Consider the following 23,749-nt stretch of genomic DNA (forward strand, 5'->3'; position numbering starts at 1 on the left):
GCTGGATCATGGAAAAAGCAAGAAAGTTCCAGAAAAACATCTATTTCTGCTTGACTGACTATGCCAAAGCCTTTGACTGTGTGGATCACAATCAACAGTGGAAAATTCTGAAAGAGATGGGAATACCAGACCACCTTACCTCCCTCTTGAGAAATCTGTATACAGGTCAGGAAGCAACAGTTAGAACTGGACATGGAACAATAAACTGATTCCAAATAGGAAAAGGAGTACGTCAAGGCTGTATATTGTCACCCTGCTTATTTAACTTATATGCAGAGTACATCATGAGAAATGCTGGACTGGAAGAAGCACAAGCTGGAATCAAGATTGCCGGGAGAAATATCAATAACCTCAGATATGCAGATGACACCACCCTTATGGCAGAAAGTGAAGAGGAACTCAAAAGCCTCTTGATGAAGGTGAAAGAGGAGAGTGAAAAAGTTGGCTTAAAGCTCAACATTCAGGAAATGAAGATCATGGCATCCGGTCGCATCACTTCATGGGAAATAGATGGGGAAACAGTGGAAACAGTGTCAGACTTTATTTTTCTGGGCTCCAAAATCACTGCAGATGGTGACTGCAGCCATGAAATTAAAAGATGCTTACTCCTTGGAAGGAAAGTTATGACCAACCTACATAGCATATTCAAAAGCAGAGACATTACTTTGCCAACAAAGGTTCGTCTAGTCAAGGCTATGGTTTTTCCTGTGGTCACGTATGGATGTGAGAGTTGGACTGTGAGGAAGGCTGAGCGCCAAAGAATTGATGCTTTTGAACTGTGGTGTTGAAGAAGACTCTGAGAGTCCCTTGGACTGCAAGGAGATCCAACCAGTCCATTCTGAAGATCAGCCCTGGGATTTCTTTGGAGGGAATGATTCTGAAGCTGAAACTCCAGTACTTTGGCCACCTCATGCGAAGAGTTGACTCATTGGAAAAGACTCTGATGTTGGGTGGGATTGGGGGCAGGAGGAGAAGGGAATGACAGAGGATGAGATGGCTGGATGGCATCACTGACTCAATGGACGTGAGTCTGAGTGAACTTCGGGAGTTGGTGATGGACAGGGAGGCCTGGCGTGCTGCGATTCATGGGGTCGCGAAGAGTCGGACATGACTGAGAGACTGAACTGAACTGAACTGCATTCTCAAACATCTTTTTTTCCTCTACACTCCTTAGTCTCAGTCACATAAAAGGTTTTTTTCTTTAAGCCCAGAACTGATGATTACACAACAAAAAACAGTTTAAACTCTGTACTAAGGATTATACAACAACAATGTATCCTGCTTGAGGACAGTTTATCCTTCCTGAAAACCTTCTGACTAATCCTGTTATTGTAAAAATGTAAATTGTGGAAGTGAGTCTGATAAAATTTTCACAAACTTGAAACATTCTTTTGATTTATTGTAAAACTAATTTTAAAAAGTATATAACTCCTTGCAACACTAGCGAGGGGAGCCCTCTCTGCCCCCCTTCTGATGTTATGTCAGAAGTTTTCTCTGTCCCTTTTCTTACTTTAATAAAACTCTGCCACACAAAAGCTCTTGAGTGATCAAGCCTGGTTCCTGGTCCTGAAGCTAAATCAGAGATCACGAATCTGACATTGTTCACAGTAAGCTATCAACCTCATCTAAATCTATTTGCCTCCTAAAGGCCTCACACTTGGATATCAAAATGTTGAGAGTCAGGGCTCCAGTCCAAGCATTTTGTGGGGAAGAAAAGCACTGAGTCCTAAAAACTTCAATTATGAATGTAGCTAACAAAATACAGTGGTCTAGCAATACAAATCACCCTATTCTCAAAAGAAATTGGATATTTTTATTTCATATTTCAGTTGTTACAGACACCTTAAATTGTTTATGCTAATCACATCTTCAAAATGTTGGTAATGTGATCCACAGTTACATCTTGTTATTAACAAAGAAGCACCTTGATAACTATCACAAATTTCTGAAAAAACCAGTAACATATTTCACAATAATTTGTGCTATAATTGTATGCATGTTGTTTGATTATTTTCAGACAACATTCCGGAAAGAGAATAATAAGTGCTGATATTTGGTCAGCTGCCAAATGTTCTATGGAACAAAGAAGGTTAATAATTTTGTGTTAGAGATATTTTAGAGCCTTTATTTGTGGTTTTTAAAACTCACAGTACTGCAGAGGACAAAAACGGTGTGAAGATGAAGGCTCTCATGAGGAGGCTAAAGTTCTTGTTTAGGTGAGATATGATGGGAATGAACAGAAACACTGGCAATAAAGAGTGAGAAGAAGGAAGCTGTGGGAAGAAATGAGGAGGAGACGATGGGGCAGTGGAAATAGCACACGCAAAGCCCTACAGTGGGCAAGAGCTGGCTGTGTTCCAGGAGACAAAAGCAGAGCAATCTGGCTAGAGGTGATAACTAGAGAGGAGTGTGGGACGGTGTCAGACTGCCAGGGTGGAAGGCCCAGGTCATAAGATCATGGTGGCCTTAATAAGGAGATTGCGCCTCACCCTAAGTAGAAAAGGAAGCTGCTTAGGAGGTCAGAGAGGTCAATGTGATTTTATTTATCTTATAAAAAGTAAACTGACTGCTGTGTAAAGTGAGGATTGCAGACAAAATTGAGTGGAAGTGGGGCACTGAGAGATGATGATGGCTGGGACAGGGCAAAATGGTGGCAGAGAAGGAGGGGAAAGGGTAAATATGGTGTGATGATTAATTTTATGTGTCAACTTGACTGGACTATGGTGCCCAGCTAATGTGTTTTAGGATGTGATTCATTTCAGTTCCTCAGTCGTGTCCGACTCTTTGCAACCCCATGAACTGCAGCACACCAGGCCTCCCTGTCCATCACCGACTCCTGGAGTTTACTCAAACTCATGTCCATTGAGTCTGTGATGCTATCCAACCATCTCATCCTCTGTTGTCCCCTTCTCCTCCTGCCTTCAATCTTTCCCAACATCAGGGTCTTTTCAAATGAGTCAGCTCTTTGCATCAGGTGGCCAAAGTACTGGAGTTTCAGCTCCAACATCAGTCCTTCCAATGAATATTAGTATGAGATTAGTATTTATTTATTTATTTTCACACAATGGAACATGGAATATAACTCAACCATTAATAGGAACAGAATTGGTTCATTTGTCGAGATGTGGATGGACCTACAGAGTGTCATACCGAAAAAAAAACAAATATTATATGTTAACTCATATATGTAGAATCTAAAATAATGGTATAGATGATCTTTTTTGCAAAGCAGAAATAGAAACACAGGCATAGAGAACAGATATATGAATACCAAGCAGGAAGTGGGGGTGGGGGTGGGAGGGATTGGGAGATTGGGATTGACATATGTATGCTATTGATACTATGTATAAAATAGGTAACAATTGAGGACATACTGTCCAGCACGGGAACTGTACTTAATGCACTGTGATGCCCTGAATGGGAAGGAAGTTCAAAAGGGAGTGGATATATGTAAATATAGGGCTGATTCATTTTGCTGTAGTGTTCAAAGTAACACATTATAAAGCAACTGTACTTCAATAAAATTAATTTTAAAATAGAGATTAAAATTTAAATTGTAGGACTTTGAGCAAAGCAGATCACCTTTAAGTATGTGGTCAGACCTCACCCAATCAGGTGAAGACCTGAATAAAATAAGATTGACCCTTCCCCAAGTAAGAGAGCATTCTCCAGTAGATAGACTGAACTCAAACTGGAACATTAGCCCTTCTGGTTCTCCAGTCTGCCAACCCATTCTGCAGATTTGGGACCTGTTAGCCTCCATAATTATGTGAGCCAATTCTTTTAAAAATCTCTTTTTCCTCTGTGTACATATACTATTGGGTCAGTTTCTCTAGAGAACACTAATACATATGGTATGGTTAGTAAATGTATAAAGGAACATCATCACATTAGGTATACACATTTCTTAAAGAGGTGTCTCATTTTAGAAATCCTAACATATGAAAAGTCCACATTTTAGGAATCAGGAAATATGTCCATACTCAACTTCAAATTGTCTACCTGCCAGGTTGTGACTGTCCTAGCACTCCAGGACTGCCTGCCTCTCAGTTCAAAGCCATCTTCCAGGTTTACTTCAACTACTTTATATTCAGTTTAAAATGAAGTTGCTTAGAAAATTTGAGTAAATATAATGCCACCTGCAAAATGGTGTCTCTCTTCACAACTTTGGCATCCTATTAGTTAAACCTTCCTTACCATGAATAAGCCCTTACCTGAGAGCAATCTCAAGTCATATAAGTAATAGCAAACTGAATCATGCATCACTGACAAAATTTCCAGATCATTTCTAATTGCTTGGTCTTTGTATTATAATTCACCCCAAGTAAAAGAAAGAGTAGCTGGATTTTCTGCTGATGGCAAAATTTATAATGCCGATGACTAGAAAAAAGAAAAGAACGTGTGCTGATTGGTATGACCGGTTGAATAGTTAAGAGAGGGAGAAGAACATAAATCCAGAGTCCTCAAAATCTATATTAATACTCTACGCTTATTCTTTTTTCATCTCTCTCATATTAAGTTGGCTCATTTAGCAAATGAAAATGGAACTTTTTTAAAAGACAAAAATCTTCCCTTATGTTTTTGTAAGGAACTGAGAGGGAAAGATCTGCAGGGCAGTGCTGAATCACCATTATTGTAAGTAGGGTTCCCTTTGCCATTGTTCCGGCTCCAGCTTATACCTTCAGAAACAGGCATTCTCCCTGCACCAAATAGAGTTAAACTGGCAGTTGCTGAATTTGGGTGAGAAAAGTTGCTTTGTCCTACTCCTACAATATTGACTCCAGCTTGGCTGACAGTGGGGAGACAGGTATATTTCAGTGACTCGAGCAGATTGAAACCCTCCTCTTTGGGATTTGGTCATGTAGTGGACTCCTGAGAAATAACACAGTGAAGAATTTATCACAAGTTGGGATGCAAAGGGTGAAAAAGAGAGAGAAATTGAAGGTGGCTGTTTGGTTGTGAGTCTGAGAATTTAGAAGGATGCTGGCGGCAAGGAAGACAGATGGAATTGTGTGATCGCAGGGACATTTGACATTAGATAAACAAGTTGGCTGTTTGCCTCTTTAAGCCCCATTTATTACTACTTAGACTGAATTGATTTTTGCATGGCAAATATTGACTCATCTTTCAAAAGTCCCAGCTAAAATGTCACCTCTGTAGAAAAGCCTTTCAGATAATCCCTAGGCATTTAGTTGCCTCTCCAGAGCCCACAAAGTGCTCAGTGCATGCACTGTTCATGCTGCTATATTTCCCATGCTGCAAATTGCTTCTTACACATTTTGTCTCTGTGACCAATGAGTCAGCGTGACACGGTAAAAAGAGCACTGCTTTGGTATAGACAGACATGGTTCCAGTCACAGCTCTGTCACCACAGAATAGAGAACTCAGAGGAAATTTGTTACATGTAACATGGGGACACTAGCAATTCTGTGGGACAGTGGTAAAGATTAAACTAGAAACATACCCCAGAGCTTGGCACAAATGTGGCACTTCATTCATGCTTTTCCTCTCTGTTTATCTTGTTACATCATGTGCCACAGGTAAGTGCAAGATTGATGGATCACCCAACATCAAAACCCAGAATGACCATGACGAGTGTTTAGGATGAGTTGCATTCAAGATCTGGAGAAGGAAATGGCAACTCACTCCAGTGTTCTTGCCTGGAGAATCCCAGGGATGGCAGAGCCCAGTGGGCTGCTGTCTATGGGGTCGCACAGAGTCAGACACGACTGAACCGACTTAGCAGCAGCAGCAGCAACATTCCAGATCACCATACATGCGTAAAAGCAGTTAGGATATCTCCACAGAGTACATGTTGTGTCATCTGTCTTCATTTTATAACAGCCGCACCTGCCATTCCAGAATTATGAGACTCTCTTGCAGAAAGGTGGAGTGGTACATGACATGGGGGTAACAACACAATGCTCCTGATCATAGTGTTCAATGCACTTCCAGATCATAGTGTTCCATGTCCTTCGAAGTAACTACCTTTTGAACCATGCACAGTCACCAGACAGGGACTGCAAACACCTGATTCTCAACATGTAGGATGGGAGTCTTGTTTAATTTTTATGTGACTTAATTGCCAAGTGTCTAAAGCTTCATGTGCTGTGCTATATAAACATTTTGTAGATTTAACACTGCTTAGCTGTCATTTTGATGCCAGAAAAGTTTTAGGGGATAAAATGATACCTGACCAACATCAAATGACTTTTTGACTGCAAGAAATTTGACTGGCACGTGGAAAGGTTCTGTATGTGAGGAGGAAAAGGTGGATTTGAAAGATTTAAAAAAAGGAAGGAAGTGGGTTCTTGAGATCCCTGGTTCCTAGCACAGTATAGATCCCCAATAAATGTTTTTTGAAAGAATAAATTGGTCCACTGTGTCTCTACGCTCTATGAAGTCACCTTTTCTTATAGTCACTGTGCAGTCTTTATGTGTCCATCTTTTTCACACTGTGAAATATTCAAAAACAGTAGACCATTAATACTTGGACCAACAGAATCTCCCTGCTACTCAGCAACCCTTCATGGCTCTCTGCCTTCTGGCCACTTGCTGGGATGTGCTTCTTGTTCTCCTTGTGGCTGTTTCTGAGTCATGTGACTAGTTCTAGTCATAGAGTTATAAGTAGTAGTAGTTTCTAACATAAGCAAATACGTGCCCATGTGAGACCTCAAATTGTTTCTTTCATCATTGCAATTGGTAATACTCAAGATGGTCAGTGGCTTGTGTCCTTGAGAGAATACAGAGCAGAGCTCTCATCTTCCACTTACCATCTAGGAGGGACAAGTTAAGTAGTTAAGAATATACCTTAGCTGATTTAAACCACTAAGATATGGTGGATGTTCATTATTGTAGCCTAATCTCACCTGTTCTGACTGATAGAGGCAGTAATGGATAGAAATGTCTAGCACTATATTCAATAAAAGGCAATTATCAGAAGGCATGTTAAATAAATCAAATTTACAGTATTTTGCTATTTAAGAAGAGTTTCAGAAGTATTCTGTCATTAGCACTTCATAATCCCATGACATGGCCAAGAGAGGGATGTGATTGCTATCTTATAGATGCGGCAACTAAAACTGGCAGATGATATCCCTGAGAACTTTAGCAAGTCATACACGATTTTTCGGAGTAAGGAGAAGAATCCATGGGTTTTGCCTTTCAGATAGTTGACCTTTGACAAAAGCACACAGGAAATAGTAGAAATATATAATTCACATTGATAAAACTCCTACTCTTGAGAAGCTCACAATTTCACAGAGAGCAAAACGATTTGAAATAGTTGTAAAGCAGCATTGAAAGCTTTGGCTTTATTTAAGTTCTAAATTATAGGTATAAGGGAATAAACTATAGAAGATCAAAACCAGGTAAGATTAATTTGAAATATAAGAGTCAGGCAGAATTCTTCATATAAAGATGAGATTTGAGATCAGATATATAGCATTTAATCTGAGAGAATTTGCTCTAATGAAACTACAAATTCTATATTGTATTCGACAATTAGTTAATTCTTACTCATATTTCAAGACTCAGCTCAGATGCCAGCACTGGCTGAGAGATCTTTCCTGACCGTCCCCATCTGCTTAGCGACTCCTCGTGCCATGGCACTTAACTTCTTCTACTAGCACTCCTTGCATTGTTGTTGCTGTTCAGTTGCTCAGTTGTGTCCAACTCTTTGAGATGCCATGGACTGGAGCATGCCAGGCTTCTCTGTCCTTCACCATCTCCCAGAGTTTGCTCAAACTCACGTTCATTGAGTTGGTGATGCCATCCAAACATCTCATCCTCTATGGTCCCCTTCTCCTCCCACCTTCAATCTTATATCAGGGTCTTCTCTAATGAGCCAGCTCTTCTCATCAGGTGGCCAAAGCATTGGAGCTTCAGTTTCAGCATCAGTCCTTCCACTGCAATAAAATTATCCATTTAATTGTCTACCAGTGAGTTGATGATTAGATCCTAAATTCAATTGTCTCTTAGACTCTAGGATTCTAAGGGCAGGGACCAAGTGTTTGTTGCACACCCAGCATCTAATGCTGAGGTTGACAGTTCAGTTGTTACTTAGTTGCTAAGCACACCAGGCTCCTCTGTCCATAGGATTTCCCAGACAGGAATATTAGAGTGGGTTGCCATTTCCTTCACCAGCAGATCTTCCTGACTCAGGGATTAAACTCACGTCTCCTGCATTGGCAGACAGATTCTTTACCACTGAGCTACCAGATTTGGTAGTCATACAATAATATTTGCAAAATGGACTGATTGTGTCTCCCCAAAGTTTTTATGTTGAAGCCTAATCCCCGATATGATGGTATTAGGAAGTGGGACCTTTGAACGGTGCTTAGATCATGAAGGTGGAGCCCTCATGAATGGGATTCATGTCTTTATGAAAAAGGGCTCCACAGAGTTCCCTCAGTCTTTGCACTGAACAGGGAGAAGTCAGCAGTCTGCCATCCAGATGAGGGTCTTCCCCAGAACCTAACCAAGCTGGCATCTTGATCTTAAACTTTTAGCCTCCAGAACTGTGAGAGAGAAATTCCCACAGTTTATAAGCAGTTTATGATGTCCTCTTACAGCAGCCTGAATTGACTAGGACAGTTTGTGAGTAGAAATTGCAGTATTTTTCAACGGCCCAGAGAAAATTCTGTTAATGCTGAGACTACTTTGCCGATTAACTGATCCCAAAACATCTTGGTCAGTGCCTATACCACCTCTGCCCTTGAGGAATTTACACAGAGCTTGTCAGTGGGAGAACAGAAGTACACCAGTACTCCCAGAGTTCGAAAGAGACACCCACTTGGGCTCTGAGTTGATAATGACACACACATGTGGTCTGACAACTCAGAAGTGATTTTTATATTGGGTGGAAGTGGCTAAAGAGAGACAAGGGAAAGAGGCTTATTTTCCCCCCAGACCAGAAAGCAGAAGGTATCCCCTATTATACACCTTCTGACTAAACTGGTCCTGACAGTGCAGGGGCCATTAATAAAGGTTTTCTAGCCTGTCACATGCTTGTGTGGGCTTAAAAGCCCTGTTCCCCCAGGGCCATTAGAAAAAGGACTGGATCTGCTACAGCATATGCATCTGTCAGGCAGACCTTGGCTGCTTGCCACTGGAAATGCCAGGTCTGGCTGCTGACTTGACCGATGGGGCAGAAGCTGTGCACAACTGTGGTCTGGAAAGAAGTTGGGAGAGGAAGATAGTTCCTACGAGCATAGGAAAAAGTGGAACAGAACAACTTAATAATAATGTTTTTAAAAAGGCATTTAATACATGATTAATCTGTGCTCCGAGATGTGTGTGTTTTGCCATGTGTAATGCTCATCACTTTATTTTAAAGTGAGTGCTGTATCTCTGTCCCTGATCCTCAATTTCTTCATTTGGTAAGGAATAAAATGCCTTTCGAGGTAATGCCAGTCAATGTGAGAACTCAGGATTCTTGGATGAGAAATGCTAATCTTTAACCACTTGCTCTTTGGCCTCCTGTGCCTTTTCATGGTGATGGCATAAATCTGAAAAAATTGGCCAAGAGAAGATAGAAAGAAGAAGGCTAGAGAGGGAGTCGAGATTTTGTCGTGCTGAGAAGCATTTTATTTCATCTCTGCCTGTTTTGCTCTGAAATCGTCTTTGTATCTCCTAACATTTCATTATTCAGCTCTTTCTGCATTTACAGAAGAGTATACAAGGTTTAATGGAGTCCCCTGATTTTTCCCTTTGAAATATTTATGGGTCTTTAGCAGTTTCTTTCATGCTCACCTTCTCCTCCATCAGGGAAGAGACCTTGGAGGAGACAGCTGAGAGGAAGCAGTGCAGGAGATGTGTGTGTGTGACGGGGGCTTGCTCCCAGCTCCAGGAGCAGAAAGAAAGTCCTCACCCCCCAAGGAGCTTGCCTGCCTCCACCAGATCTGAAAGAAAGGCAGTGAGGAATGGCACATTCTGGGAAGTGGATTTTGACTATGTCATTTCTCTACCTATGTCTGCCCCTCTCCCCCACCCCTCCACTGGACACGAGTCACCAGGGATCAAATAATGAGAAACTGCCTCCATGAAAAAGCTTAGTGAAGTCAGCAAACAAGATAAAACGGGAATGGGCCTCATGCTTCTCAAAATGGCATCTTTGCGTCACCACCCTGGGGCCCCTGCTCCACCCTCAGACCCTCTCACCCAGCTCCATTTTCTACTTGCATCCACCTATTGCCTCTCAGTCACAGAGTAACATAGCATCACATAGTGACACAGCAGGGACCCTTGGTGGTTTTAATCTTGGTTTACTGAAGTGAAAACAAGAAAAAAAAATATGTATATATTTATTGTTCAATCGGTAAGTCCTGTCCAACTCTTTGCCAACCCATGGAGTGCAACATGCCAGGCTTCCCCGTCCTTCAGTATCTCCCAGAGTTTGCTCAAATTCATGTCCATTGAATCAGTGATGTTATTTAACCATCTTATCCTCTGTGGCCCTCTTTTCCCTTTGCCTTCAGTCTTTCCCAGCATAAGGGTCTTTTCCAATGAGTCAGCTCTTCACATCAAGTGGTCAAAATGTTTGCGCTTCAGCTTCAGCATCAGTCCATCCAGTGAATACTCAGGGTTAATTTCCTTTAGAAATGACTGGTTTAATTTTCTTTGCTGCCCAAAGGACTCTCAAGAGTCTTCTCCAGCACCACAGTTCAAAAGCATCAATCCTTTCTTTGGCGCTCAATATTTTTTATGGTTCAGCTCTCACATCTGTACACAACTGCTCAAAAAACCAAAGCTTTAACTATATGGACCTTTGTCAGCAAAGTGATGTCTTTACTTTTTAATACAGTGTCTAGGCTTGTCACGGCTTTCCTTCCAAAGAGCAAGTATCTTTTGATTGCATGGTTACAGTCACCATTCGCGTGATTTTGGAGCCCAAGAAAATAAAATCTGCCACTGTTTTCACTTTTTCCTCTTCTATTTGCCATGAAGTGATGGGACTGGATGCTATGGTCTTCATTTTTTGAATGTTGAATTTTAAGCCAGCTTTTATACTCTCCTCTTTCACCCTTATCAAGAGGCTCTTCAGTTCCCCTTTATGCCATTAGAGTGGTATCATCTGCGTATCTGAAGTTGCTGATGTTTCTCCCAGCAATCTTGATTTCATCTTGTGATTCATCTAGCCCAGCATTTCGCATGACATACTTTGCATATAAGTTAAACAGACAGGGTGACAGTATACAGTCCTGTCGTACTCCTTTTCCAATTTAAAAACAGTCAGTTGTTCCATGTAAGGTTCTAAGTGTTGCTTTTTGACCTGTACACAAGTTTCTCAGGACACAGGTAAGGTGGTCAGGTATTACCATCTCTTTAAGAATTTTCTACAGTTTGTTGTGATCCACACAGTCAAAGCTTTTAGCATAGTCAATGAAGCAGAAGTAGCTATTTTTCTGGAATTCCTTTGCTTTCTCTATGATCCAATGAATTTGACAATTTGATTTGTAGTTCCTCTGCCTTTTCTAGCTTGTACCATCTGGAAGTTCTCAGCTCATGTACTGCTGAAGCCTAGCTTGAAGGATTTTGAGCATAACCTTACTAGCATGTGAAATGTAATACTACTGCCCGCCTATCAGGCATGAATCCTTAATTCATGAATTTTTAATTCATGAATCCATGAATAAAAGAGCAAAGTCTAGCTCTTTTAATAGCTGTCCTTTTCAGAGTATTTATTATGTTTCAGGTACCATAACTATCTTCTCAAACAAATCCTCTTTGAGAGAGGAGGAATTTGAGGATGAGCGAAATCAAGTAACTTCAAGCTTCTTTTGGATGAGCTAAGATTTGAACTCCACTTTAATTCCAAACCCCAAGCCTTCTTCATTTTTCTGCCTCTCTTGCTAAAAGTAGTTTGAGAGCTCAAACTCTTAGTATTATTAAAACAAACAAATGTTTTTCAAGCAGAATATAGATACCTTAATTTTAAGCTTGGAGAATTCATGAATAACTCCAATTAAATAAGTTAAAAATAAAGATTATAAATTAAACAAAAACCATAATAATTTCTCATTGTAAGCTTATATAAATATCATATAATCAGATATAAATCATGTTAAATGGAGAAATCCCTATGGGAAGGAATTATGAAACTGTATTTATATGCATAAAGGAAAAGCTACATAAGACTTAGAGATGAAATAATATGCAAGATAAGAAAACAGTGTCTAGAAAAAGTAGATTATTTATTAATACTGTTTTTTAGACCCTAAAATTGTCCTCCCTTTCGCTAGGAATTCTCCATTTAACATAATCTGTAGTCAGATTACATGATATTAATATAACATCTCTGTGTATTCACTGAATATGCATTTATTGAGCAATGATAACTAATATTTATTAAGTACTTACTATGATTTCAGCACTGATCTAAGTATTTTATATTTATTGCCTCATTTAATCCTCACAATGATATGAAGTCCACATTATTTTATTCCCATAGACAGAAAAGCACAGAAAGGCACAGAGGTTATGAAACCTGCCCAAGGCCACTCAGCACAAGGCAGAAACAGAAATTAAACACAGGAAGTCTGTTTCCATACTACAAAAGATACATCTCCTAACATTTCCCCACACTTTCACAGATGTATCTTTTTGTAGGAAATGTATCTCCAGATCTCAACCTCTAATCCAGGATCCTTCACTACTTCTCAAGTGTCAGGCACTGACCATTAGATGACAAAGGTACACACAACTCTCTCTTAAGGATATCATAGTCTCAAAGGAAATAAAAACCTGGGATCAGACTTCTCACCCACGACCTCTGACCCAAACCCCCCAAACATCCTGCATTCTGTTGAGATTTCAGTGAAGGCAGGTCCCAGAAACCCAGAAAAAAATACATCTACTCCCTAAAGAGAAGCTAATGTTGAACTGTTACAGAATTGTGTAAGAGATGCAAAATCAGTATAAAAGAGCATTAGAGTATTTTACACTATTCCCCTGTAACACACCTCCTGAGGTAGAAAAGTAAAAATTGACATGAGGTATAAAACTGAGCTCTGATTTTATCTGAGAAACCATTTGGCCTGCTTGTCCCAATATGCTGAAAAGGCAGTTCTGCCTGGCCATGTAAAAATAGAGCTTTCCCCAACTCAGTTCTGTAGAGAGCGGGTAGGACTCCTGCCTTAACTACTGAGATAAGAGAAGCAGAAATGAGAAAGAAACAGCAGGTTAGATGAAATTAGTGCAGGGCCAGAGGCAAAGTTCCTGTCCCTCATTGCTATGGATTTTTATCCCCTTTAAAAAAGTTAACGTGCTTTGCAGGGGCTTTAAAACATAAAATGATATTACATAATCATCCCAGCTGGGATAGAGGTTTGATAGTCTTCCTTGCCACCTGAATTAAGTGGATAATCAGGCAATTTCTCTGCAAAGGTCAAATGAGTAGAATCCTCCAGTTTCCCCATCTCTAAGGCCTGAGATGGCGGAGAAGGCAATGGCACCCGACTCCAGTACTTTTGCCTAGAAAATCCCATGGACGGAGGAGCCTGGTGGGCTGCAGTCCATGGGGTCGCTAAGAGTTGGACACGACTGAGCGACTTCACTTTCACTTTTCACTTTCATGCATTGGAGAATGAAATGGCAACCCACTCCAGTGCTCTTGCCTGGAGAATCCCAGGGACCGGATGCCGGGTTGGCTGCCGTCTACGGCGTTGCACAGAGTCGGACACAACTGAAGCGATGCAGCAGCAGCAGCAAGGCCTGAGATGGAGCTGAACATAAGCATCAGGCATCCCCTGCATATGCCCCACTGTCAGAATCTGATAAAATACAGCAGGATTAGGGTCCAAAAGAGGGCCATGAGAGTGAAACAAAACTGAATCCAGGATGCCAACCTCTTCCATAAAATATCTCCATCTCACAAAATCAGCACGTTTACGCTTCAATATAGTCTCACTGACAAACTGGTAATTACCTCATTTTCTGCTCTCATTTAAGTTAAAATATTTATTGGTAAATTGTACCTGCAGCTTGTCCCTACATATCATTGGCAACCATTTTATATCCTCTGGATCTCTCCGGTCCTTTGTTTTCAGTGAAATGTAGCTAATACTACATATTTCCTTAGATTACTGTGACAATAACAGGAAATCAGATCAGATCAGATCAGATCAGTCGCTCAGTCGTGTCCGACTCTTTGCAACCCCATGTATCACAGCACACCAGGCCTCCCTGTCCATCACCAACTCCCGGAGTTCACTCAAACTCATGTCCGTCGAGTCAGTGATGCCATCCAGCCATCGCATCCTCTGTCGTCCCCTTCTCCTCCTGCCCCCAATCCCTCCCAGCATCAGAGTCTTTTACAGTGAGTCAACTCTTCGCATGAGGTGGCCAAAGGACTGGAGTTTCAGCTTTAGCACCATTCCTTCCAAAGAAATCCCAGGGCTGATCTCCTTTAGAATGGACTGGTTGGATCTCCCTGCAGTCCAAGGGACTCTCAAGAGTCTTCTCCAACACCACAATTCAAAAACATCAATTCTTCAGTGCTGAGCCTTCCTCACAGTCCAACTCTCACATCCATACATGACCACAGGAAAAACCATAGCCTTGACTAGACGAACCTTTGTTGGCAAAGTAATGTCTCTGCTTTTGAATATGCTATCTAGGTTGGTCATAACTTTCTTTCCAAGGAGTAAGCATCTTTTAATTTCATGGCTGCAGTCACCATCTAGAGTGATTTTGGAGCCCAGAAAAATAAAGTCTGACACTGTTTCCACTGTTTCCCCATCTATTTCCCATGAAGTGATGGGACCGGATGCCATGATCTTCGTTTTCTGAATGTTGAGCTTTAAGCCAACTTTTTCACTCTCTACTTTCACTTTCATCAAGAGGCTTTTTAGTTCCTCTTCACTTTCTGCCATAATGGTGGTGTCATCTGCATATCTGAGGTTATTGATATTTCTCCCAGCAATCTTGATTCCAGCTTGTGTTTCTTCCAGTCCAGCGTTTCTCATGATGTACTCTGCATGTAAGTTAAATAAGCAGGGTGACAATATACAGCCTCGATGTACTTCTTTTCCTATTTGGAACCAGTCTGTTGTTCCATGTCCAGTTCTAACTGTTGCTTCCTCACCTGCATACAAATTTCTCAAGAGGCAGGTAAGGTGGTCTGGTATTCCCATCTCTTTCAGAATTTTCCACTGTTGATTGTGATCCACACAGTCAAAGGCTTTGGCATAGTCAATCAAGCAGAAATAGATGTTTTTCTGGAACTCTCTTGCTTTTTCCATGATCCAGCGGATGTTGGCAATTTGATCTCTGGTTCCTCTGCCTTTTCTAAAACCAGCTTGAAGATCAAGAAGTTCACGGTTCACATATTGCTGAAGCCTGGCTTGGAGAATTTTGAGCATTACTTTACTAGCGTATGAGATGAGTGCAATTGTGCGGTAGTTTGAGCATTCTTTGGCATTGCCTTTCTTTGGGATTGGAATGAAAACTGACCTTTTCCAGTCCTGTGGCCACTGCTGAGTTTTCCACATTTGCTGGCATATTGAGTGCAGCACTTTCACAGCATCATCTGTCAAGATTTGGAATAGCTCAACTGGAATTCTATCACCTCCACTAGCTTTGCTTGTAGTGATGTTTTCTAAGGCCCACTTGACTTCACATTCCAGGATGTCTGGCTCTAGGTCAGTGATCCCCTCATCGTGATTATCTGGGTCATGAAGATCTTTTTTGTACAGTTCTTCTGTGTATTCTTGCCAGCTCTTCTTAATATCTTCTGCTTCTGTTAGGTCCATACCATTTCTGTCCTTTGTGGAGCCCATCTTTGCATGAAGTGTTCCTTTGGTATCTCTGATTTTCTTGAAGAGATCTCTAGTCTTTCCCATTCTGTTGTTTTCCTCTATTTCTTGCATTGATTGCTGAGGAAGGCTTTCTTATCTCTTCTTGCTATTCTTTGGAACTCCACATTCAGATGTTTATATCTTTCCTTTTCTCCTTTGCTTTTTGCTTCTCTTCTTTTCACAGCTATTTGTAAGGCCTCCCCAGACAGCCATTTTGCTTTTTTGCATTTCTTTTCCATGGGGATGGTCTTGATCCCTGTCTCCTGTACAATGTCACAAACCTCATTCCATAGTTCATCAGGCACTCTATCTAACAGGAAATAGTATATATAAAAATGTTAAGAACATAGTTGCCTGGATGTGGTTGGTCTATTGCAAAAATGGTTGCAGATTTTGAGCCCCTTATGTGCTTACGTCCTTTGTAATATGACTTTGGAGCTTCTTCCCTTAAGAGGTGGAGGCTATTTCCAGTCTGGGCATCTGGATTGTCCATGTACTTGCTTTGGCTAATAGAATGTAACAGAAGAGATGGTGCATCTTGTAGGCTTTTGTTCTCTTTATTGTCCCCTGGCTTTTGCTGTAAATAAGCCTGGATGACTCTTTTGGAGGGATGTCAAAGAAACATGGAGAAGAACCCAGGCTGTCTTAAACCACACAAGAGAGAGCCTACAGCCAGTCCCCAACCTTGAGGGAATCCATCCAACTTCAGCAGAGCCTTTACCCAGATGACTGCAGATGCATGACTGAAGCCAATTGAGACCAGAGGAAGCACCCATAGGCTCCAGAGCAATAGTAAATTCTTGCTGGACTTCCCTGATGGTCCAGTGGTTAAGATTCCTCGCTTTCACTGTAGGAGGCTCAGGTTCGATTCCTGGTTGTGGAACTAAGATCCTGGATGCTGCGCAGCACAGCCAAAATAAATAAATAAAAAATAAATGGTTGCTGTTTTAACCCATTAGGTTTGGGGATGATTTATTATGAAGCAGGAGCTTAGCAATATCCTAAGCCTTACCTTGATCCTCAGGGTCAGAAGACACAGGAGTAAAGTCCAGGCTTCTGCAACTTCATAATATCCCAGCTTCACACCTGGGATGTTAGTTTAAAAAATGTACTTTTCTAGGACCTATCTCAGTTTTAAATCAGAAATTAGAAGTAAAGGGACCTGAGATTTGCATGTTTAACAAGCTCCTCAGATGATTCTTAATCACCAGTAAGAACAAATGCTCTAAGACAGCCTTTTTCCCTCTTGAAAGTACATGCCACACTTTGAATAAACTTTTCTCTGTCTATCTGGAGTCATAGAACTATAACTTCAAATTTAACATCTCTTTCAACTGAGTTATGGAGGAAAACCTTTAAAACTATGCAATAGCTTACAAACACACACCTTTACACACAAAATTTCATGAACCAGACTTTGGCAAGACTGAGTGGCAAGGTTCAAAGGCCCTGTTGTAAGCTTGGCTGCATATTGGAATCACCTCAGGGAGCCTTAAAAACTGAGCTGAGTCTCAGCCCCAGAAATTCTAATTTCATTGGTATATGGCATGGACTCGTCACTGGAATTTTTTAAACGTCATCAGATAACTCTAATGTGCAGCCAAGTTTGAGAATCACAACTCTCAATTCTGCTACACAGCACCATTTCCAGTTAAATAAGAAAAAAATTTTAATAAATCAAACAAAACAGGTGTGTGTCTCATGGCCATTAAGATTCCCTGTGATGGTCCAAATTACCTACTCTTCAGGAAGTCTTGTAGCTCAGTTGACATCATTTATCAGCAACCTGGAAGGAATCGTGGGACATGGAAATCTGGCCAGATACTTCTTAAATTGTTAGTACATTAAATTCTCCCATGAGGTTGGATTATTTGGCCATTGATATTCTACACATTTTTTTTTTTTACAAATATGCATTTATTCTAGGAGTACTTTTCCCAGTACATTAAGTGTATTGTCAATTACTGTGACTGGAGCACATATTTGGTGAGGAATCTTAGTTTGAACAAAGAGAAATCCTTCCATAGCCTTGGATGGTTTTAGTCTTGGTTGACAATGGCCAGCTCTACAAACATCATCATGAGTAGATGCCTTGTTTAATTAAAGTGTTGATACTATCATTAATGTAGGATGCTAATGTGATGTGTGAACCATACAACCCCCTTCCCTTATTACTTGAAATCCAGATTAATATAATTTCTTAAAATAAGCAAGGATGGGAGGAGAAAAAACATGGCACATGGGTTGATGCTTAACATTTTTGTTGATTTGTTGTCTGGTAACTAAGCATTTTTAAAGCTTTGATTTTAATTACTCAATCAAGCAGAGCCTGAAACAGCTCTTCTTCTACTGGACTGGTTCTTTCCTGCTGAGTCTTGATTGTGAAATAAGAATTTAAAGAAATCAGTGCTCATAATTGCCTTACCTGTGATGCTTATGTCAATATAACCACCAACAAATATAAGTATTGAACACTTACTATATTCTAGAGATTGTACTAAGATCTTTATAAGCATTGGCTTTTTTATTTAATTCTTAAAGTTGCCTTGCAAGGTAGAGCTATTATTGTTATCATTACCTGTGTTAAGGGAACTTTATGGAGATTATTTACCTTTTTTGTTCTTTAGCTTCTTTGTACTTTATATAAGAAGAAGCTAAAGAATTAAAAAAGCTAAATAATCTCTACAAAGTTCCCTCAATGCGTAAGTAAATAAATGCAGTGCAGTCAAGACTGGATCTTTGGCTGACAGACTCAACCACTAGACTACATTGTTACATGTGGCATGCAATGTATTGTAATAACACTTACCAGAATCAGTATGCGCAGAGTGAGGTGTAAACGTAGAGAAATTTCCAAATCCTGTTTTGTTTTGTGGTTGAAAAAACAAAATCCCAGAAAGATAAAGTGATTTGTTCCAGATCATGGCTCAAGTTTCTGGCAGCAATAAAATTAGAATGCATGATTCCTCAGAAAATGTTCTTATACCTCCACATTAAAAAAAAAAAAAGAATCTTAAAATTTGAATTATCATCCATAAAACACAGTTTCCAGGAATGTTTTCATATTCTAACATATATGTGAAATTATTAGCTCGGTTCCTAGTACACAGTTGGTGCTCAAAAATATTAATACTTCCTTTGGCATTTTCACTAAGATTCTTTCTCTCTTTATTAATTATTCAGAAGAATTTAAAAAATACACTTGACCTATATGCTACACACCCTCTTAAAATTCACTCTTCTTATCTTCTCCTGATTACTCTCCACCTCTGAAAAGATCACTTTCAGTCTTCTTTAAGTCTTCTTTTCCTTCACCTGATCTTTAATGATAATGTTTTCAGATTTTGTCTCCATTCTCATCTCTTCCCAGTCTATACGTCCTCCCTGGCAATTTGTTCCTTGTCTATTGTTTCATCTACTTCCTGTGTGCCAATGATATATTTTTAAAAATGTACCTTAAGGTAAGACGTCTCTTCTGAGCTACAGTCTTACAGTTTAAGCTGCCTACTATATACCTAAATGTCATCCTCTCTGAGGTTAAGGGATACATGATTCAGTGTAGAACATTTGAGGGGATGGTGCTGATCGCAGATACAGAAGTTCCACCTTAGTGTCTGAAATGGATCACTGCCCTCCCTGCATTTAACAGCAAAGCAGACTAATTCAAGACTTCAGAGATGCCCAGTGGGTTAGCCTGCCCCTCTTACAGGTAGAATCCAGAACTTACCACTTCAAAGGTTTATTTTAGAACCTCTATTTTAGGATATGAGAGTCTTTTCTTTGTTCATTTTTTCCCTAGGCAAACTATATATTTATCTGGATGCAGAAGTATGTATTTATACATACCGATATACATACATATACATTTATATGCATAATAAACATTCATATACACATACATATAGATAAATAAACATTATCCCCTTCTCATAGCATGGTTGAAAGGTAGCTGGGTGGGGTGGGAGTAGAGGCCACAACATCAACATATTTATTCATAGCATGAAAATATTCATCCAACCGCCTACGCACTTTCCAAGAATGAAATGTTTATCAAAATGTTCACAGACTGTGCCATGCTGCTATGAAATCATCCTATCGTGCCCAGAATTATTCCAATTACCAGGTATTCATACACCTCCCACAGATCTTTCTACAGGGGTATGACATTGACTGAGGAGTCTCTGTCTGCCTGCCTTCCCAGACGTAGAGCCATCCGGAAGCCGCCTGTTTGGAGCAGCTGTCTAGAGATGGTGGAGAGCAGGCAGAAGGCTGTACTTTCCTGGTGGAGATCAGAGTAAACAGCCACTGCTGCCACAGTGCTTTAGTTCACAGGGATGGAAGTGTTCACTTCCAGGTGGGGTTTAGCACATAGATTTACTTCTATATTTTATGAGGGTATTAATTCTGAGTCAGACTTCCATTTTCACTCTGTGAAGGTGCATATTCCTAAATTCAATTTCCTATAAGTATAAAATATATTAACTTGGTTTTACTCTGAATATGAAAAAAACATATAAAGGAGATGGACAATTTTCACTTCTACTCCCCACCTCAACTTATCAAGCCAACCTTCCCACCCTAAAATAGAATTGTCTTAATATTAGTATTATTTCAAACTCCCCCTGAACATGGATCATTGCCTATACAACTGAGGGCTTAATTAGTGCTATTATTTTATAAAATTCAGAAACATGTATGTATAAATTCTATAATTAAAGATCTCCATGAATTTCCATTTGTTATATGTATATAATTAAAACTTAGCTCTTCACCAGGTTTTCAATTTCTAAGTATAAAATTTTACATTAATTTTAAAAGCTTGAAATCAGTGTAGCATAGTAGAAAGAGTCAGAGGCACACAATGCCTGGAATTTTACATTTCTTTTGCATTTAGTTACTGTGTGACCTTGGTCAAGTTACTTATCATCTTTTTTAGCTTTCGATTTCATATCTGTACATGGGGAATAACAATGTCTATGTCTCAGGATTAAACACCTTCTAGAGGTTAGTTCTCACTTCCACTGTATAATCATAAGGGATTTGATTTAGGTCATACCTGAATGGTCTAGTGGTTTTCCCTACTTTCTTTAATTTAAGTCTGAATTTGGCAATAAGGAGTTCATGATCTGAGCCACAGTCATCTCCTGGTCTTGTTTTTGCTGACTGTATAGAGCTTCTCTTTGGCTGCAAAGAATATAATCAATCTGATTTTGGTGTTGACCACCTGGTGATGTCCATGTGTAGAGTCTTCTCTTGTGTTGTTGGAAGAGGGTGTTTGCTATGACCAGTGCATTCTCTTGGCAAAACTCTATTAGCCTTTGCCCTGCTTCATTCCGTATTCCAAGGCCAAATTTGCCTGTTACTCCAGGTGTTTCTTGACTTCCTACTTATATATTCCAGTCTGAAGGAAAGTTATGACCAACCTAGACAGAGCGTATTAAAAAGCAGAGACATTACTTTGCCAACAAAGGTCCATCTAGTCAAGGCTATGGTTTTTCCAGTTGTCATGTATGGATATGAGAGTTGGACTGTGAAGAAAGCTGAATGCTGAAGAATTGATGCTTTTGAACTGTGGTGTTGGAGAAGACTCTTCAGAGTCCCTTGGACTGCAGGGAGATCCAACCAGTCCATTCTAAAGGAGATCAGTCCTGGGTGTTCTTTGGAAGGAATGATGCTAAAGCTGAAACTCCAGTACTTTGGCTACCTCATGCGAAGAGTTGACTCATTGGAAAAGACTCTGATGCTGGGAGGGATTGGGGGCAGGAGGAAAGTGGGACGACAGAGGATGAGATGGCTGGATGGCATCACTGACTCGATGAACGTGGGTTTGAGTGAACTCCGGGAGTTGGTGATGGACAGGGAGGCCTGGCATGCTGCGATTCATGGGGTCGCAAAGAGTCGGACATGACTGAGCAACTGAACTGAACTGAACTGAGAAGTTAGTTCTGAAACTCCAATACTTTGGTCACCTCATGCGAAGAGCTGACTTATTGGAAAAGACCCTGATGCTCAGAGGGATTGGGAGCAGGAGGTAAAGGGGATGACAGAGGATGAGATGTCTGGATGGCATCATGGACTCGATGGACATGAGTTTGAGTGAACTCCAGAAGTTGGTGATGGACAGGGAGGCCTGGCATGCTGTGATTCATGGGGTCGCAAAGAGTCGGACATGACTGAACTGAACTGAACTGAACTGAGAGGTTAGTTCTGAGTCCCTTACCTCCTCTAGGACATGGGAGGGAGGGTGACATGAATCTTCATCCTTTTTGGTGTGGCTAGACTATGAGGGAAAGAGATGGCTTTCATGCAAATGAAGAAGGAACTCTGTGAGTAACAGTAATAGTCATTGCATTCAGCCTGGGTTCTTCAGGTCCTGGGCTTCCCCAGTAGCTCAGAGGTAAAGAATCTGCCTGCAGTGCAGGAGACACAGAAGACTCAGATTCGATCCCTGAGTCAGGAAGATTCCCCTGGAGGAGGAAACCCACTCCAGTGTTCTTGCCTGGAAAGTCCCATGGACAGAGGAGCCTGGCGGGCTATAGTCCATGGGGTCACAAAGAGTTGGACACAACTGAGCATGTACACATACATACATATTTCAGGTCCTAGCAGTGCTCAGAATCTCTCCTCTGCCAGTCTCTGAAGTTCTACCATGCACTGACCCCTCTAGCACTGCAGCTGCCCCCTCCTCTCTGATCCCAGCAGATCACTCATTTTCAAGCATGGATGAAGGTGAAGTGGCATACTTTTTCCAGGTATCCCCAACAGCAGGAGACAAAGATGACGCAGACAAAACCAATTTGTAAAAAATTTACCAAAGCAATGGGGTTGTTTTGTTGCAAAGGGGTGTTGTTAATGTGGACACATTGAAAGCAAACCCTCTCTAGACTGTAGCCGTAAGAGAGGAACAGCAGGCTCATCCTTAGCTATTAATTTAGCTGTAAATTAATAATTGAAAAGCTGTCCAACAGAGAAGGAGGCATTCAATCCCAGCTCTGGGAGTCAACCTTTCTCAGGTTTTGTCCTTCTTGGACAGGGCTGGAGGATGATTTTCATGGTAGCAAGACTAAAGAAGTATAAATATATGGCTATGGTTTAGCTAACCTTCCTCCTTGACCACAAGGCACAAAAATGACCAATTCTTCAATGATTTAGAAGGCCCAGAAAAGGAAAAATCTGCAGAGGAAATTCTTCTGAAATAACGTAAAAAGATATATGTCTCTATGTACAAAACTGATTAACTGTGATTTAAAATGTCTCTGTAGCACAAGGCTTTTGTTTTGGATGAAGTGGGCTATAGAGAAGGTGACAGATGACTCACACACGCTGACAAACTGAGCTGATGACTCGCTATCCTGAAGTAAACCAGAAAAGATCAAAAGATGAGGAAGGTAAAGCCACATTATTACACTGCAGGATGGAGGGGCCAAGATCTCAGAGGATTCTTTTTCTCACGGTTGTCACTTGTACCTTCCCTGAGCCCCAAGACCAAGGAGGAGGCAGATTAGAAAAGCGCTTTCTCATCCCACTCTATGCAGCATTAATGGCATAAAATCCCATTAGTGCACTCTGGGGGTTCATTTCAAAACAGACAATGGCCTCTGAATCAGTCTGCCATGCATAATCATTTGGCAATAGGGAAATTACACAATCAAAAATTTAGAGAAGCTCTATGAAAGGCAGCTATATGAGGTCATACCTATTCCTTCTTTTGTGCAGATGAGAGGAATCACTTTAAGGCCAGCCAAGTAGTATTTACTTCCTAGCTGAATTTTTATGATCAAGTCCGGAAAGAGATTCTATATTCTTTTAGAAGAGAAAGTAAGAGGAAATAGTTTGACAATTATTTTATAAGCAGATAAAAATAATTCTACCTCCCACCACCTTAGATGCTCCTGTGACCAGCCCTTTTAAAGGGAACCCTCCCACATTCCCTTGTTACACTCAAGTACAGA

Source organism: Bos indicus, chromosome 1, assembly GCF_029378745.1.
Source record: "Bos indicus isolate NIAB-ARS_2022 breed Sahiwal x Tharparkar chromosome 1, NIAB-ARS_B.indTharparkar_mat_pri_1.0, whole genome shotgun sequence".
NCBI classification, from domain to species: domain Eukaryota; kingdom Metazoa; phylum Chordata; class Mammalia; order Artiodactyla; family Bovidae; genus Bos; species Bos indicus.